Raw genomic sequence first — 13,603 nt, forward strand, 5'->3', positions numbered from 1 at the left:
GCAGTGGCTTAAGGGCCCTGGCAGCTGTTACAAGTGCTTGCTGTCTGTGCTTTCTTTCCTACTTCCTTAATTTCTTTTTTTAAAGATTTTATTTCTTCATTCATGAGAGAGAGAGAGAGACAGAGAGACAGAGACATAGGCAGAGGGAGAAGCAGGCCCCTCGCAGAGAACCCTGGGATCATGCTCTGAGCCAAAGGCAGATGCTCAACTGCTGAGCCACCTAGGCATCCCTCCTTCCTTAATTTCTTTCTTTCCTTCCTTCTGCCTTTATTCCTTCTTTTATTTATTTATTTTTTTTTTGCATTTCTCTTTGTTTTTTCTTTGGCCACCCTTCCCCTTCTCCTCTGTGCTTAACAGCAGGCCCCCCTCCAGAGCCTCATTCTAGCACCATATCCCTGCCCCACTGCAGTTGTCTGAATGGACTTGAAGAGAGCAACAGTTGGTGAACTGAGTTATTATGGTCCAGAAGGTGCTGTGAAGGGAGAAGGGGAAATAAGCTAATAGATTTTTTTAATGCTAAGGCTTTTTCCTGGAGCATTCTGATAGGTTCCTACTTTACTGCCTCTTCAGGTAGTGTTCCTGAGTCATATGGATGGTACATATATTGTTGGCTATCATTCTGGAATCCCATTCAGCCTCCAGAGAATCCTTGATCCATGTGTGTTGATAGGGTTATCCACAAAGAGGTAACAGATCTGGAATGACTTGAAGAATGATTACCTGGTTACTGAGTATATTGTGAGAGTCATAGTGAGCTGAACAGTCTAGTGCAGAGGGGGTGGAGCTTTGATCTCAGTAGGTATCTTTAGCTCACAACTTGCCTATGAGCCTATTGTACTTCAGTCTTAGTGATTTCCCTACCCTGTCATTCCCTCCAAAGGGAACTAGAGTTCTCTCTGTCCAGATCCCCTCCTTGAGGTTAATGGCAGTTTGAAGAGGCAGCAACTCTTGGCATCAGGTATCTTATTTTTTAAAAAGATTTTAATTATTTATTCATGAGAGACAGAGAGAGAGAGGCAGAGGGAGAAGCAGGCTCCATACAGGGAGCCCGATATGGGACTCAATCCTGGGTCTCCAGGATCAGGCCCTGGGCCGAAGGCAGGCGCCAAACCGCTGAGCCACCCAGGGATCCCCAAGCATCAGGTATCTTAAAGCAAAATAAATCTGACTGTCGAATTTGCATTGCTATCAGCCTCTACCAGCCATTGTAAGGAGCAGTGGGAAAGAAAAAAAGTTGTGCTACTGAGCTCTCTCACACTTCCCACTATAAGGGATTGACACTAAACCTGGAAGGACTTGGGAGATGATTTCCATAGAAAACCCCTCTTTTTGCATGGGTCCATCCATATATAAGAATTTCAAGCACAAGTTATTTCCCTATTCATCAATGGCAGGAAACCAGGAATTCATGTTAATTCTTAGTAATAACACTGTTAGAACAAAAATTGGAGCTAATCATAGTGTTCGAAAAGAGATGGTCGTAAAGTAAAGAGAATGGCAGATCAGGATATGAGTAACACTAAAGTAGAATCTATCTGCCTGCCTTTTTGTGGATATGAATAGAAACTAGAAATAATGAACATTTCTGCTGCCATCTTTTGGTACAGGAGAAATTCATGTTTCTTTACCCCTTCCTCCATGGGCCAAGCCTAATTATAATAAGCACAATAACATCTCTGAGAGCACTTTGCCACTACTAGTAGTTAAAAATGAAATTATCACGTTTTTAACATAACTAAAAACATTAAAATTAAGAAAATTTAAAAATAAATACTTTTTTCTCATTTCATAATTATCTGAGGTTCATTGGTAAGAGACTATAAATTTGGAATATGAACCCATTTATTTCATTAGTAAAATCACAGATGAAATAATTTATAAATTAATCTAAATAGGAACTGTTTTAACATCAGTATGATGAGATTTATTCTTCAGCACCAAATTTGAAAATGATTAATGCTAAAGTGAACTGGTATTGAGAAGTCCCTCTCAAAACTTTAAATGCTATAAACTTGCTGTAGGGCATTGTGGATAATTAATACAGTGTTTGTGATGTAAGTATTGTTCTAGGACTTAAGCACAGTGGTCAATCATATAAAAATTGCATACACACAATAACAGAAACTTCATATAAGCATTTTAAATTAAATTATAAACAAATATTATGGTAACATTCCATTCTATTTATCTTTTTTATTTTTTTATTTTTTATTGGAGTTCAATTTGCCAACATATAGCATAACACCCAGTGCTCATCCCGCCAAGTGCCCTTCTCAATGCCCATCACCCAGTCACCCCAACCCTCCACTCACTTCCCTTTCCACTACCCCTTGTTCATTTCCCAGAGTTAGGAATCTGTCATGTTTTGTCACACTCACTGATATTTTCACTCATTTTTTTCTCCTTTCCCTTTATTCCCTTTCACTAATTTTTATATTCCCCAAATGAATGAGACCATATAATGTTTGTCCTTTTCCGATTGACTTATTTAACTCAGCACAATACCCTCCAGGTCCCTCCACATCGAAGCAAATAGCGGGTATTTGTCATTTCTAATGGCTGAGTAATATTCCATTGTAAACATAGACCACATCTTCTTTATCCATTCATCTTTCAATGGACACCAAGGCTCCTTCCACAGTTTGACCATTCTATTTATCTATATTAAACATGTTGGAAGTGTGCAACTTTCTTTTTAAATGTTTACACTTTTTCTTTTAAAACATTTCACCCTTTGCCAGATTTTAAACTGAAATATGTTTTAAGATCTCTTTGTAATTAAATTAAATCATTTTTTCTCTTTTTTATTCTTTATGCTTTTTAAAATTTTTTAATAATAAATTTATTTTTTATTGGTGTTCAATTTGCCAACATACAGAATAACACCCAGTGCTCATCCTGTCAGGTGCCCCCCTCATTGCCCGCCAACCAGTCACCCCCACCCCCTGCCCTCCTCCCCTTCCACAACCCCTAGTTCGTTTCCCAGAGTTAGGAGTCTTCCATGTTCTGTCTACCTTTCTGATATTTCCTATCCATTTTTAATTGAAGTTTGATTTGCTAACATATAGTATAGTACCCAGTGCTCATCCCATCAAAATCTTTTTTTTTCAAATTTTCATAAAATTCTAGTTAGTTAACATATAGTGTAATATTGGTTTCAGGATTTGAATTTAGTGATTCAGTGCTTAACACAAGTGCCCTCCTTCATACTCATCACCCACTTAGCCCATCCCCGGTTCACCCCCCCTCCATCAACGTTCAGTTTGTCCTTTACAGTTGAATCTCTTATGGTTTACTTGCCTCTCTTTTTCCCCCCTTTACCTATGTTCATCTGTTTTGTTTCTTAAATTCCATATGTGGATTAATAGAATAATCCACAAGGGTGAACTGACTTTTAGTCAGAATGTTTATTTTTAACAGATTATAAAATAGCCACCTATTTAGATTGATGAATGTATTGTGATTATGGTGTTTATAAAAAGAATTTTCAGGATTTTCCACAAAACTTAATGTTAGTACTAGTTATTAAGAGTACAATGGAATATCATTCAGCCATATAAAAGAATGAAATCTTGCTATTTGCAATGACATAGATGGAGCTAGAGAGTATAATGCTAAGTGAAATGGGTCAGTCATAGAAAGATAAATACCATATGATTTCACTTATGTTTAGAATGTATGAAACAAAACAAATTAACAAAGGGTAAAAATAGAAAAAAGCCAAGAAATAGAATCTAAACTATTGAGAACTGATGGTTACCAGAGGGGAGGTGGGTAGGGGGTTGGGTGAAATAGCTGCTGGGGTTTGAGTGCACTTGTTAAGATAAACACTGGGTGATGTATGGAATTATTGAATCACTATATGTTATACCTGAAACTAATATAACACTTTATGTTAATTATACTGGAATTAAAATAAAAATAAATAAAAAAAATTTTACCTTAAAATATTTTGCATCTACAATTGGATTCTAAACACAGACTTACTTTTATGTTTCCTTTTAGGTAAGGCCCATTCTGATTTTAGTGGAACAAGGAATTAATTCAATTGAAAAGAAAAACTAGTTCTTTAGAGTTTTTTTAACTTCCATTGTCCGATATATATATTGTGTATATATATATATATATATATATATATATATATATATATGCATTTTTATATGATTATAATATTAAAATTTATAATAATATAATTATATATATAATTACTTTAAATGTAAATGGAGTAAATACTCCAATCTAAAGACATACAGTTTCAGTTTGGATATAACAAAACAAGACAAAATCCATATATATATATTTAAAATTTCATCTATCCCATTTTAAAAACTACAGCCATCAAATTTGTGGTGAGCATAGCATAAGATACAGAGAAGTTGAATCACTATTTGTACACCTAATACTAATGTTGAATAACTATTGTACACATAAAACTAATGTAACATTGTGTGTCAATTATACTGAAATTAAAAAAAAAAACCTCAGCTGTCATCAGCATAAATTAGTATGACAGCCATAGAGGAGGAGTCTGCTTCAAGGTATAACTAAGAATCTTAATTTAAAAATAGACCAGACTACATGCAGTCAACTTTAAGTACATGTACTTATATTTTATTACATCTAGCTATTAGTTTCAACTGTATATAATCTGAACTATTCTTTGGAGTCATCTCTGTCTTTTTGAAGGGATATATATTCTGATTTGGTGGCCATTTTAAGCATTACTTTAGGATTATAATGCAAAGTAGGTTATAAGTGCATTAATTTTCTTTTTTTTAAGTGCATTAATTTTTAATCTCGTTCTTATCAATACAATGACTACTAGAAAGATACTTCCTCTTCTAATTTGCATTCTCTATAATCAGGAAACTAAGGCACCAAACTCTCTATTGATACAGAGGTGATTTTTATCCCATTTACAGAAGCTCACTTACTTTGCCTTTCACTGCTTTGTCATCTCTGATGGTATCTCTGTGCTTTGGGATAGCACAATAAAGAAGCAAGAAAAAAGTTTTCTGCGTTATTGAGAATAAAGGAAAAAATAAACCTCTTAAGATAATTTTGTTAAAAGGTTTATTTTATTTATCACTACGTAGCTACTGCAATACTTTTATTCCTTTTACAGGTACCCTTCTACTCCCCAGCAACCAATAAGTTTTATTTTATTTTTTTCAGAATAAATGTATTTTTTATTGGTGTTCAATTTGCCAACATACAGAATAACACCCAGTGCTCATCCCGTCAAGTGCCCCCCCCATGCCCGTCACCCATTCACCACCACCCCCCGCCCTCCTCCCCTTCCACCACCCCTAGTTCATTTCCCAGAGTTAGGAGTCTTTATGTTCTGACTCCCTTTCTGATATTTCCCACACACTTCTTCTCCCTTCCCTTCTTTTCCCTTTCACGATTATTTATATTCCCCAAATGAATGAGAACATACATTTCTCCTTCTACGATTGACTTACTTCAATCAGCATAATACCCTCCAGTTCCATCCACGTTGAATCAAATGCTGGGTATTTGTCATTTCTAATGGCTGAGTAATATTCCATTGTACACATAAACCACATCTTCTTTATCCATTCATCTTTGGATGGACACCAAGGCTCCTTCCACAGTTTGGCTATTGTGGATATTGCTGCTAGAAACATTGGGGTGCAGGTGTCCCCGCATTTCATTGAATCTGTATCTTTGGGGTAAATCCCCAACAGTGCGATTGCTGGGTCGTAGGGCAGGTCGATTTTTAACTCTTTGAGGAACCTCCACACAGTTTTCCAGAGTGGCTGCAAATCTCACATTCCCACCAACAGTGTAAGAGGGTTCCCTTTTCTCCCCATCCCCTCCAAAATTTGTGGTTTCCTGACTTGTTAATTTTCCCCATTCTCACTGGTGTGAGGTGGTATCTCATTGTGGGTTTGATTTGTATTTCCCTGACGGCAAGTGATGCAGAGCATTTTCTCATGTGCACGTTGTCCACGTCTATGTCTTCCTCTGTGAGATTTCTGTTCATGTCTTTTGCCCATTTCATGATTCGTTTGTTTGTTTCTTTGGTGTTGAGTTTAATAAGTTCTTTATAGATCTTGGAAACTAGCCCTTTATCTGATACGTCATTTGCAAATATCTTCTCCCGTTCTGTAGGTTGTCTTTTAGTTTTGTTGACTGTATCCTTTGCTGTGCAAAAGCTTCTTATCTTGATGAAGTCCCAATAGTTCATTTTTGCTTTTCTTTCTTTTGCCTTCGTGGATGTATCTTGAAAGAAGTTACTGTGGCTGAGTTCAAAAAGGGTGTTGCCTGTGTTCTTCTCTAGGATTTTGATGGAATCTTGTCTCACATTTAGATCTTTAATTCATTTTGAGTTTATCATTGTTTATGGTGCAAGGGAGTGGTCTAGTTTCATTCTTCTGCATGTGGATGTCCAATTTTGCCAGCACCACTTATTGAAGAGACTGTCTTTCTTCCAATGGATAGTCAGTCTTTCCTCCTTTATCGAATATTAGTTTACCATAAAGTTCAGGGTCAAATTCTGGGTTCTCTATTCTGTTCCATTGATCTATGTGTCTGTTTTGTCCAGGACCACACTATCTTGATGACCACAGCTTTGTAGTACAACCTGAAATCTGGCATTGTGATGCCCCCAGCTATGGTTTTCTTTTTTAAAATTCCCCTGGCTATTTGGGGTCTTTTCTGATTCCACACAAATCTTAAAATAATTTGTTCTAACTCTCTGAAGAAAGTCCATGGTATTTGGATAGGGATTGCATTAAAAGTGTGAATTGCCCTGGGTAACATTGACATTTTCACAATATTAATTCTGCCAATCCATGAGCATGGAATATTTTTCCATCTCTTTGTGTCTTCCTCAATTTCTTTCAGAAGTGTTCTATAGTTTTTAGGGTATAGATCCTTTACCTCCTTGGTTAGGTTTATTCCTAGGTATCTTATGCTTTTGGGTGAAATTGGAAATGGGATTGACTCCTTAATTTCTCTTTCTTCAGTCTCATTGTTAGTGTATAGAAATGCCACTGACTTCTGCACATTGATTTTGTATCCTGCCACGCTGCCAAATTGCTGTATGAGTTCTAGCAATCCTGGGGTGGAGGCTTTTGAGTTTTCTATGTAGAGTATCATGTCATCGGCGAAGAGGGAGAGTTTGCCTTCTTCTTTGCCAATTTGAATGCATTAATGTCTTTTAGTTGTCTGATTGGTGAGGCTAGGACTTCCAGTACTATGTTGAATAGCAGTAGTGAGAGTGGACATCCCTGTCTTGTTCCTGATCTTAGGGGAAATGATCCTAGTGCTTCCCCATTGAGAATGATATTTGCTGTGGGCTTTTCGTAGATGGCTTTTAAGATGTTGAGGAATGTTCCCTCTATCCCTACACTCTGAAGAGTTTTGATCAAAGATGGATGCTGTATTTTGTCAAATGCTTTCTCTGCATCTAATGAGAGGATCATGTGATTGTTGGATTGTCTCTTGCTGATATGATGAATCACATTGATTGTTTTATGAGTGTTGAACCAGCCTTGTGTCTCGGGGATAAATCCTACTTGGTCATGTTGAATAATTTTCTTAATGTACAGTTGGATCCTATTGCGTAGTATCTTGTTGAGAATTTTTGCATGCATGTTCATCAGTGATACTTGTCTGTAATTCTCCTTTTTGGTGGGGTCTTTGTCTGGTTTTGCAATTAAGGTGATGCTGGCCTCATACAATGAATTTGGACGTACTCCATCTCTTTCTATCTTTCCAAACAGCTTTAGTGGAGTAGGTATTGTTTCTTCTTTAAACGTTTGATAGAATTCCCCTGGGAAGCCATCTGGCCCTGGACTTTAGTGTCTTGGGAGGTTTTTGATGACTGCTTCAATTTCCTCCCTGGTTATTGGCCTGTTCAGGTTTTCTATTTCTTCCTGTTTCAGTATTGGGAGTTTGTGGCTTTCCAGGAATGCGTCCATTTCTTCTAGATTGCCTAATTTATTGGTGTAGAGCTGTTCATAATATGCTTTTAATATCATTTGTATTTCCTTGGTGTTGGTAGTGATCTTTTTCATTCATGATTTTATTAATTTGAGTCTTCTCTCTCTTCTTTTTAATAAGGCTGGCTAATGGTTTATCTATCATATTAATTAGTTCAAAGAACCAACTCCTGGTTTTGTTGATCTGTTCCACAGTTCTTCTGGTCTCGATTTCGTTGAGATCTGCTCAAATCTTTATTAACTCTCTTCTTCTGCTGGGTGTAGGATCTATTTGATGTTTTTTCTCTAGCTCCTTTACGTGTAAGGTTAGCTTTTGTATTTGAGTTCTTTCCAGTTTTTGAATGTATCCTTGTATTGCCATGTATTTCCCCCTCAGGACTGCTTTTGCTGCTTCTCAAAGATTTGAGTGGTTGTATCTTCATTCTCATTAGTTTCCATGAATCTTTTTAATTCTTCTTTAATATCCTGGTTGACCCTTCCATCTTTTAGCAGGATCGTCCTCAACCTCCACGTGTTTGAGGTCCTTCCAAACTTCTTGTGATTTAGTTCTAATTTCATTATGGTCTGAGAATATGCAGGGGAGGATCCCAATCTTTTGGTATCGGTTCAGACCCGATTTGTGACCCAGTATGTGGTCTATCCTGGAGAAAGTTCCATGTGCACTTGAGAAGAATGTGTATTCAGTTGCGTTTGGATGTAAAGTTCTGTGGATATCTGTGAAATCCATCTGGTCCAGTGTATCATTTAAAGCTCTCGTTTCTTTGGAGATGTTGTGTTTAGAAGACCTATCGAGGGATCCCTGGGTGGCGCAGCGGTTTAGTGCCTGCCTTTGGCCCAGGGCGCGATCCTGGAGACTCGGGATCGAATCCCACGTCGGGCTCCCTGTGCATGGAGCTTGCTTCTCCTTCTGCCTATGTGTCTGCGTCTCTCTCTCTCTCTCTGTGTGACTATCATAAATTAAAAAAAAAAAAAGAAATCCTATCGAGTATAGAAAGCACTAGATTGAAGTCACCAAGTATAAGTGTATTATTATCTAAGTATTTCTTCACTTTGGTTATTAATTGATTGATATATTTGGCAACTCCCACATTCGGGACATATATATTGAGGATTGTTAAGTCCTCTTGTTGGATAGATCATTTAAGTATGATATTGTGTCCCTCTTCTTCTCTCACTACAGTCTTCGGGGTAAATTTTAGTTTATCTGATATAAGGATGGCTACCCCTGCTTTCTTTTGAGGACCATTTGAATGGTAAATGGTTCTCCAACCTTTTATTTTCAGGCTGTAGGTGTCCTTCAGTCTAAAATGATTCTCTTGTAGACAGCAAATAGATGGGTCCCGCTTTTTTATCTAGTCTGAAACCCTGCACCTTTTGATGGGGTCATTAAGCCCATTCACGTTCAGTGTTACTGTTGAAAGATATGAGTTTAGTGTCATCATGATATCTATTCAGTCCTTGTTTTTGTGGATTGTTCCACTGAACTTCTTCTTAAAGGGGAATTTTAAGAGTCCCCCTTAAAATTTCTTGCAGAGTTTGTTTGGAGGTCACATATTCTTTCAGTTCCTGCCTGTCTTGAAAGCTGTTTATCTCTCCTTCCATTTTGAATGAGAACCTTGCTGGATAAAGTATTCTTGGTTGCATGTTTTTCTCATTTAGGACCCTGAATATATCCTGCTAGCCCTTTCTGGCCTGCTAGGTCTCTGTGGAGAGGTCTGCTGTTTCCCTAATACTCCTCCCCATAAAAGTCAGGGATTTCTTGTCTCTTGCTGCTTTAAGGATCTTCTCTTTATCTTTGGAATTTGCAAGCTTCACTATTAAATGTCGAGGTGTTGAACAGTTTTATTGATTTTAGGGGGGTATCTCTCTATTTCCTGGATCTGAATGCCTGTTTCCCTTCCCAGATTAGGAACGTTTTCAGCTAGAATTTGTTCAAATACATATTCTGGCCCTCTGGCCCTTTCGGCGCCCTCGGGAACACCAATTAAACGTAAGTTTTTCTTCCTCAGGCTGTCGTTTATTTCCCTTAATCTATCTTCATGGTCTTTTAATTGTTTGTCTCTTTTTTCCTCAGTTTCCCTCTTTGCCATCAATTTGTCTTCTATGTCACTCAATCGTTCTTCCACCTCGTTAACCCTTGTCGTTAGGACTTCTAGTTTGGATTGCATCTCATTCAATTGATTTTTAATTTCTGTCTGATTAGATCTAAATTCTGCAGTCATGAAGTCTCTTGAGTCCTTTATGATTTTTCTAGAGCCACCAGTAGCTGTATAATAGTGCTTCTGAATTGGCTTTCTGACATTGAATTGTAATCCAGATTTTGGTTTTTTTTTTTTTTTTTTTAATTTTTATTTATTTATGATAGTCACAGAGAGAGAGAGAGAGGCAGAGACATAGGCAGAGGGAGAAGCAGGCTCCATGCACCGGGAGCCTGATGTGGGACTCGATCCTGGGTCTCCAGGATCGCGCCCTGGGCCAAAGGCAGGCGCCAAACCGCTGCGCCACCCAGGGATCCCGTAATCCAGATTTTGTAACTGTGGGAGAGAGGACTGTTTCTGATTCTTTCTTTTGAGGTGAATTTTTCCTTCGTTTCATTTTGCTCAGTGCAGAGTGGATAAAAATAAGTTGTACTGGGAAAAGGTGAAAAAGAGAGGAGAGAAAGAAGGAAAGAAAAGAGAAAAAAAGGAAAAAGGAATAAAAAAAGAAAAAAGAGAAAGAAAAAGAAAGGAAAAAAGGGTGGGGGAAGCAAACAGAAGTCAAAAAGTAAAAAAAAAAGAAAGAAAGAAAGAAAGAAAGAAAGAAAGAAAGAAAGAAAGAAAGAAGAAAGAAAGAAAGAAAAAGAAAGAAAGAAAGAAAGAAAGAAAGAAAGAAAGAAAGAAAGAAAGAAAGAAAGAAAGAAAGAAAGAAAGAAAGAAAGAAAAAGAAAAAACACGGGGGAGTATCTTCTGATTCTGTCTACTTTAAGTCCCTTGACTTCCCCTGAAACTTGTCCGTCTAGTTGGTCTTCTGGGGAAGGGGCTTGTTGTGCTGATTTTCAGGTGGTAGCACTTGGGGGAGCTGCTCTTCCCCCTACCTGGTTCAGGGCTCAGTGGGGGATTTTTACCCCATGAGGCCCCAGGAGAAACAATCACAGTGGTGGCGGCCAGCTTTGGAGCCCTGGATTCAGCTCCTGCAGTAACTAAGGAGCTCTTGGTCTGCAAGGGCCTGGATGCTCTGAGGGCGGGGCCCTTGATCTGCCCAGATCCGGGCAGGAGCGTCCTTGCTCTCCTGGGCCCTCCTGGCCTCTGCCTGTCCTGGGGTGAGGCCGGATCCTGGGCTGTGTCCCTGCACTGTGCTCCCGGGCCTGTGCTGTTGGATTCGCGCTCCCGGCCGCGCAGCCCCCTCTCTGAGGAGCCGCCGCTGGAGCCCCTCCGAGCTGCTCCCGGGGCGCACAGCCCCCTCCGCCTCCACGCAGACCCGCCACCGGAGCCCTTCAGTGCTGCTCTCAGGTTAATGCGAGCGCGGGCTGCAGCCCTTTAGGAAGTTTGGCACACTCTCCCTGGGGCGCAGGTGTCTGTTAGTGTCCCAGGGAGCCTGAGGGCATCCCTGTCCTTCCTGGGGTCCTGCTCTAACTCCCTGCGAGTGCCTTTCTGCCCCGGAAGATTGGTGATGCTCCTGCTTCTCTGGGACAGAGCTCTCCTGTCCTGGGGGCACGCGCCCTGGCCTTAGCCCAGCTCCTCATGGGGCGCCTCCCCCTTGGATGCCTTTTGTTTCTTTAATTCTTTTTTCCCCTGTCTTCCTACCTTGATAGAAGTGCGAACTCTTCTCATTGTAGCATTCCAGCTGTTGTCTCTTTAAATCTCAGGCCGAATTCGTAGATTTTCAGGATGATTTGATGGTTATCTAGGTAATTTGGTGGGGACAGGTGATTGGGGGTCCCTACTCTTCTGCCATCTTGCCCCTCCTCCCCCCAGTAAATTTTAAATTATAGTTTGAGGGCAGCTCAGGTGGCTCAGTGGTTTAGCGTCGCCTTCAGCCCAGGGTGTGATCCTGGAGACCCGGGATTGAGTCCTACGTCACACTCCCTGCATGGAGCCTGCTTCTCTCTCTGCCTGTGTCTCCGCCTGCCTCTCTCTCTTTCTCTCTGTCTCTCTGTGTCTCATGAATAAGTAAATAAAATATTTAAAAAATAAATAAAGTGTAGTTTGATTAACCAACTATTTGATTGACATTACAACTTTAATATTGAAATGCAAAATCACAAAACAGTAGATGTTTTACATTTTTCATCCCTGAACCAGACACAAAGCAGTGACCATGATGGGGTGAGGGTTTTTTTTTCCCAATCCTGGCCTGACTATGGGTACATAGGCGTCCCAATCAATATATTATTAACTATTCTTTCAGATTTAAGTGATTTCAAATATCAGTAGGAGTTTTCTCTTAGGATAATGTAATATTTCATTCTTTATTTTTAGCAGGGTGAAAACTGTGCAAGAATTTTCTAAGAGATGACTAACACTTTTTGTTCATAGATACTGTTTTCTTTTTATTTTCTATTTAGTGCATTATACTATTAATGTCATCCAAGGTATTCCACTGTGTTGCCGAATATAGCATGGAAACATCAAAGTAATATTAATTGGCAACCATAATATTTTCTTCTTGATATACCAAAATACTATTTTTTTCTGAAATGGGTATCTGTATTTTTTTAAAAGATAACGGTTGGTTGTGAATAAAATATAGCTTAATAAATTACTGGATTGTCACTTCTTACCATTTCTCACAGATGGTAGTATTTCCTCTTAGAAACAAAAGCAGTATACCAGATAAAATATCCAATACTTCTTTCCAATAGAGAAATAATATATAACAGTTCGTTTAACTAGTAAAATACATTATAATCAAAATCTGTTTGGGCAGTCCGGCTGGCTCAGCAGTTTAGCACTGCCTTCAGCCCAGGGCCTGATTTAATGTTGAAGTTTTGAAAAAAAAATCTGTTTATCTATATGTAGGTATATATGTATATATGTAGTGACAGTGTCTAAAGCAGAGAAATCCAATTCTGTATGCAATCATTTATGATAGTGGTACTATTAGACTTGTATTTTAGAATCCTTTTTTACAATATTTTATTTATTTTTCATGAGAGACACACACACAGAGAGAGAGGCAGAGACATAGGCAGAGGGAGAAGCAGGCTCCATGCTGAAAGCTTGATGTGGGACTCGATCCTGGGACTCCAGGATCACACCCTGAGCCAAAGGCAGAAGCTCAACCGCTGAGCCATCCAGCTGTCCCTGTATTTTAGAATCCTGATACAAAGTTTGTAAACACTTTCTATTAAATATTTAGTTGAGAAAATAATATGTAACTGTTAAAATTTTAAAAAGCCTATATTCTAAAAGAACATTTACTTTTATTAGAATTAGCTAGATTATTCAAAGTAATGCTTGAAATTAAATAGAACTAGCCAAATTATGAGAGACTATGTACTGCTATTGGGATTACTCTTCTTTCTCAGTTTTCTATAAATTAGTGATTCTTAAAGTGTGGTTTCCTGATGAGCAGCATCAACATCACCTGGGAAGTTAGTAAAAATGCAAATATTTAGGCCTTACCTCTGATCTGGATAAGAAACTCTGAAG

At 38.6% G+C, this 13,603-nt stretch overlaps 1 protein-coding gene across 5 annotated transcripts in view; it reads left to right on the forward strand.

Moving 5' to 3' along the window:
* Positions 1-13,603, forward strand: part of TENT5D (terminal nucleotidyltransferase 5D) — a 91,429-nt gene that overhangs the window by 71,773 nt on the left and 6,053 nt on the right. The window contains exon 1 of one of the 5 annotated variants that reach the window (XM_025466264.3): positions 812-958. The exons of the other annotated variants lie outside the window; for them this stretch is intronic. The gene's annotated coding sequence lies outside the window, so the exon portion shown is untranslated. Of the gene's footprint in view, positions 1-811; positions 959-13,603 lie in introns of those variants that run through there. 5 annotated transcript variants of the gene reach the window in all.

Source organism: Canis lupus, chromosome X (genome assembly GCF_003254725.2).
Source record: "Canis lupus dingo isolate Sandy chromosome X, ASM325472v2, whole genome shotgun sequence".
NCBI lineage: Eukaryota > Metazoa > Chordata > Mammalia > Carnivora > Canidae > Canis > Canis lupus.